This window comes from Oreochromis aureus, unplaced genomic scaffold (genome assembly GCF_013358895.1).
Source record: "Oreochromis aureus strain Israel breed Guangdong unplaced genomic scaffold, ZZ_aureus HiC_scaffold_245, whole genome shotgun sequence".
NCBI classification, from domain to species: Eukaryota; Metazoa; Chordata; class Actinopteri; order Cichliformes; family Cichlidae; genus Oreochromis; species Oreochromis aureus.
This window is the reverse complement of record NW_024108813.1, coordinates 137,043-143,042: the sequence shown is the minus strand read 5'-3', so window position 1 is coordinate 143,042 and position 6,000 is coordinate 137,043. Positions and strand designations below refer to the sequence as shown.

General features: G+C 40.1%; 1 pseudogene; it reads left to right on the top strand.

The window, feature by feature from the left end:
* The first annotated feature begins 2,706 nt into the window (after window positions 1-2,706).
* Window positions 2,707-4,889, top strand: LOC120436844 (annotated as a pseudogene).
* Window positions 4,890-6,000: the final 1,111 nt, after the last annotated feature.

Below are 6,000 nucleotides of genomic sequence, written 5' to 3'. Positions count from 1 at the left end.
CACAGTTTCAATCATAAAAGAAAAAGAAAACACAAAGAGAAAAAAACAAAATAGAAAAAAAGCTTAACATTATGATGTCATTTTCTTCCCAACGTTCTACACAGAAAAATGGCTCCTATCACAGCAAAGCATCAGGCTCACTATTTATGATGACTTAGACCAATAATGCATGTTAGACTGTCAGCTGTGTACTTGTTTAGTATGCTTCTGTGCAGTTAGGGTCACCATCTCTATTTGAGTATAATTAAAATGCAAAAAACACTAAAAGTTACACATGAATCTTTCTCAAATGTGCTGTGAATAAATGCTGCAGGTGACTCACTGTGGGAAAGCTGTGTTATTAAAATGAAAACATTTGTGACACATGTAGCACATTCACAGAGGAAGAGGACACAAATGGAGGACACACAGAGGCTGTAATAAAGTCAAAAATCCAAATCTTTAGTCAAACACAGGCAGTGGTTACAAACAGGAAGACAAGCAGTCCATTAAACAGTCTACAGGGTCAAACATGCAGAGAATTCAAACAGCAGTGAAAAATAACTGGAATTAACTTAAAACTTAAAGCAATGGGAACAAAGTGAAGCAGCTGAATATATTCACTTAATTATCATCAATTACAAAGGAGAAAAAACTATAAAGGCAGCATTCAAACTGAGCAGAATCCAGAAAGAGCAGAGATTACAAAAAACAAAACAGGAAATGACTTCAAACTTACTGAGAGCAAGGCCTCTGTTACTAATCTGTCTCATACAAAAACATGCTGTACAGGTACAATATGGTAAATGTTCATGGGAATCCAACAGCTGGCTCTACCTGAACCACTTAAATATTTTATAAAGTCACTGAGTCAACAGTTTCTAACGTTTGTTTTCTTAGTTGCAGTTAGAGTGTGGCTGGGAAAGATGGAAACACATACAGAATGTAAACTGTCTGAGTTTGTGAACTTTGTTAGTAACAAATGACACAAAAATAAAGACAAAACATACAAACAGGCTCTTAATATTCATTAATAATTAGAAAACATCTAAACATCCTGGTCGTGGATTTTACAGTCTTAGTTGCGCTCGCTGTCATCTTCATAATCATCATGATCAACACATGACAGGGGAGGTCCTGGGGTGGGCGGGGCTGTCTCTGGTGATGTCACCATGAATGGCAGGAACAGCGTTTGCTACATGTTGGTGAAACATCACAGTACACTGGTGTAGTTTCATTTCCTGCTGCTTGACATTTGACACTTCAACACTGAGGCGAACAAGAAGAAACAGTGTTGGGTCTAAAATAACTGACAGAAAGTAACCAGTAACCAGTAGTTAGAAAGTGGATGGCATGTGTTTAGAGTGACTCCAGCAGGGCGATGGAAAACGCTGACTGGGTGGATGCTGGATTTTGCTGGTCACACACATTAGCAGAGTGCTTCTTGTTCCCACTGACCCATGTGGACAGTGACTGTGGAGAGCTGCCCTGGCAAACTGAAAAAGGGAAATAAAACTAAAAAAGCCAAACAGGATTTCCATAAAGACCATCTTGGAATCAGTAATCAAAGATGGATCACAAATTTATAGAAAATCATTGGTTCATCAAATAAATATGGACAGGTTCCTTAACTGTAAGCAGTTAAGATGTGATTTGATTCCCATCCTTCATGTAAACAGCACATTTGTCAGGGCCTTCAGGTAAATACAGGAATAATCTCAGGTCACATGGCTTATTGTAGGAATTCTGTGAGGAAGGTTGCTCTAATATTAATACCACAAAATCCAAGGACACAGCAACAGCTCAGATTTCTAGAACAATTTTAAAAAACGTCAGCCTATCGATCCATTTTCTTCTTTATATTTAATTCAGGGTCACAGTGGGAGGGTTGGTGGGTGGGTGGGGGGCTAGGGCCTGTCCCAGTAATTATAGGTAGAGTACACCTGGACAGGTCACCAGTCTGTGGCAGCACTAACAGAGAGACAGACGTTAGAGTAACAAGTCTGTTTAAAATGACTGCAAACTTGCTACAGCTGCATGTATGACCATGTGTTTCTGTGCATACAGTCCACTGCAGGAAGCTGCAGTCAGTTTTTTTTAGTCCACTTTAAACAGACCTCACAAAAGGCTGATGGAGCTCGTCCAGTAGTTTGAATTAAGAATGATACCTTTGGCCAGGGATCAATCCAGCACATCTCCTCACCACCTTCATTTTAACGGTGCTGGAGTGTGTACTCTTAAGTATTTTACCCACACCTGAATAAAAAATACTGACATTTAACAAAATATTTTGTAGGTAAGGAAAAGTTACATTTACTGGATCAGTTTAAGACCAAAATACATTTGAATGAAATACTGACACTAAACAGTTCATGCAAGATTTTACTCAAACCTTGAATTAAACTTGAAAGTTTGCATTTCAAGCACATCTTGATGTTTTAATTTAAAATCTACTGTGACTGTGTACACAGGAAAAACTACAAAATAATGTTTGTTTTAATTTTCTTTGATTTTTTTTTTTAAAACATTGTGGACCACGACCGTCATCATCTAAATAGTTCTTGGTGGAATATTTCTTTAGAGCCTCCCTTCACAGATGTGTCTGTATCAGGATGGGTCTAAACAACATGGTGTAAATGCAGTTGCTGGTGAGCCTCATTTCCTGTAGGAGGTGAACAAGAGCAGAGATCTGTTTCCTTCAGAGCACAGAGGTTGTTTTTGTTCAGAGAAAGTCAAACTGTCTGACAGTCACTGAGAGACGGTGAAACGGCACAGCACATGAATCAAATGGACCAAACAAAATTCTGCTGTTCAGTCTGTTTGGATCTACTGAAGGATCCGGTGACTATTCCCTGTGGACACAGCTACTGCATGAACTGTATTAAAAGCTTCTGGGATGAAGAGGAAAAGAAGAAAATCTACAGCTGCCCTCAGTGCAGACAGACTTTCACAGCGAGGCCTGTCCTGGTGAAAATCACCATGTTAGCAGATTTAGTGGAGGAGCTGAAGAAGACTGGACTCCAAGCTGCTCCTGCTGATCACTGCTATGCTGGACCTGAAGATGTGGCCTGTGATGTCTGCACTGGAAGAAAAATGAAAGCCTTCAAGTCCTGTTTAGTCTGTCTGGCATCTTACTGTGAGAAACACCTTCAGCCTCATTATGTAGCAGCTCCATTAAAGAAACACAAGCTGGTGGAGCCCTCCAAGAAGCTCCAGGAGAACATCTGCTCTCGTCATGATGAGGTGATGAAGATGTTCTGCCGCACTGATCAGCAGAGTATCTGTTATCTCTGCTCTGTGGATGAACATAAAGGCCACGACACAGTCTCAGCTGCAGCAGAAAGGACTGAGAGGCAGAGAGAGCTGGAGGTGAGTCGACAAAACATCCAGCAGAGAATCCAGGACAGAGAGAAAGATGTGAAGCTGCTTCAACAGGAGGTGGAGGCCATCAATCAGTCTGCTGATCAAACAGTGGAGCACAGTGAGAAGATCTTCACTGAGCTGATCCATCTCATCCAGAAAAGAAGCTCTGATGTGAAGCAGCAGATCAGATCCCAGCAGGAAACTGAAGTGAGTCGAGTCAAAGAGCTTGAGGAGAAGCTGGAGCAGGAGATCACTGAGCTGAAGAGGAAAGATGCTGAGCTGAAGCAGCTCTCACACACAGAGGATCACATCCAGTTTCTACACAACTACCCCTCACTGTCAGCACTCAGTGAGTCTACAGACTCATCCAGCATCAATATCCGTCCTCTGAGCTACTTTGAGGATGTGACAGCAGCTGTGTCAGAGGTCAGAGATAAACTACAGGACATTCTGAGAGAGGAATGGACAAACATCTCACTGACAGTCACTGAAGTGGATGTTTTACTGTCAGATCCACCAGAGCCAAAGACCAGAGAAGGATTCTTAAAATATTCATGTGAAATCACACTGGATCCAAACACAGCAAACACATGGATGTTATTATCAGAGGGAACAGAAAAGTAACATTAATGAATCAACAACAGTCTTATTCTGATCATCCAGACAGATTCACTGAATGGTTTCAGGTCCTGAGTAGAGAGAGTCTGACTGGACGTTGTTACTGGGAGGTGGAGTGGAGAGGGGAGGAGTTTATGTAGCAGTCGCATACAAGAATATCAGCAGAGCAGGGATTGGGGATGAATCTAAATTTGGACATAATGACAAATCTTGGTCATTAGAATGTAACAACAACAGTTATACATTTTGGTACAACAACGTCCAAACTCGTGTCTCAGGTCCTCGTTCCTCCAGAGTAGGAGTGTACCTGGATCACAGAGCAGGTATTTTGTCCTTCTACAGCGTCTCTGAAACCATGACTCTCCTCCACAGAGTCCAGACCACATTCACTCAGCCGCTCTATGCTGGACTCAGGGTTTACAATTATGGAGCCACTGCTGAGTTGATTAAAGTGAAATAGACTGAAGTCTTTCATATTGTGGGTTTAAATCTGTATTTTAGTTTCATTTTAGTTTCTCTCCATCATTTCTGCACAGAGATCAGCTGTCAGTCAAACATTATGGGTGGTACCTCCACATCTTCTAGTTGTTCTCTTGATGTTTCTGAGTTTTTAAAGGAGATCTTTCCTGTGACTGTTTATGGAGGCTATCACTGCTCATCATCATTTTGATTTACTAAAATATTTCTCCACATGAAAATGTAAAGTTCTCTATCCTCTAAATGTTTCTGGAATATTTGTATTGAAAAACCTCGACATTTCTCTTTATGAGTGTGGCAGACCATGTGTGTGTGTTTGTGTTTGTTTTTGTCAAAATCATCAAACAAATGAGGAAAAACTGTGATTTTAATGAATGAATTCATATATTGTGTTGATGTTTTATTGTGTGAATAAACTGGAAGGTTTAACTATAAATCAAACTTTGAACAAAGTCTTTTCTTCTGTCTTCATTCCAGGATCTCACTGAAATCTGATGCAGAAAATATGAAACTAATCTGAGAGAATAACTGAAGCAGTTTTCCTCCTGAAGCATCACAAAGTTCAGAGTTCATGTTTAGAGCAGAAGATTCAGCAGTCGCTCTGTGACCTTTCAACTTTCTTCACTAAAACAGCTTCATTACAGAGAAACAAGTCACATTTTCTTGATGTTCTTAAGTCCTTTCAGATGTTTGTAATGGTCCTTGAATGCAGCATCAGTGTTACAGGTTGTGACTCCTGTGAACAAACTGACACAGTGTGATATTACACATATTTAAATCTGTCTTTACTGATGATGTTGAAGCTGCTGAAGGCTCAGTGAAGTTTTGTCTTACTGCAGGTTAACAAGTGAAATCTGAAAGTGATGCACAACACAAGAGGGCGCCTTCATCCTGCTAACAGGGATGTAGAGGAGGTTAAAGCACCTCAGCTCAGTTTGTCCACGTTTTATATTCTGACATGTTTTTAGGCTGAATAAAGCCTTTATCATAAAGTGCATTGTGTCATAGATCCTGGTAAACTGGATCAAAGCATCATTAGTTAGTCACTTGTTTAGTTTCGACTGAAATTACCACTCAAATATTTCATCAGCAGCTCATCAGATTTGTATAATGTCGTGTTTATGGGCTACATTTAAACTACAGTATTACACTTGTTCACAACAAATAATTTCAAATGAAGTCTATTACAGTTTAACAACTAGTTGATGAGTACAGTGAAACAGTCATGGTGACCACAGAACAGCTGAAGACTGAACTGAGGTGAGGATGACACTCAGTGTTTAAAAGGTCACTTTCTGTTGTGTTCAAAGATTTCCTTCAGATATGGTCTTTAATCAGTAAAGCCAGTGATACAGCAGTGTCATTAGCTGTGTTATTGGCACCAGGCTGTGTTTATGTATGTATTTAATTCTGTCTGAGGATGTCTTCAGCATGAAATGATCATTTGCTCAGCTGCTGTGTCTCATCTCTTATCAGACATTGGTTGGAACACAGTTTTGTTGCTGACCATCTGACAAGAGGGTGAAGAAAAGCTTCAGGCTTCATTTGGACACTATGTTGGAC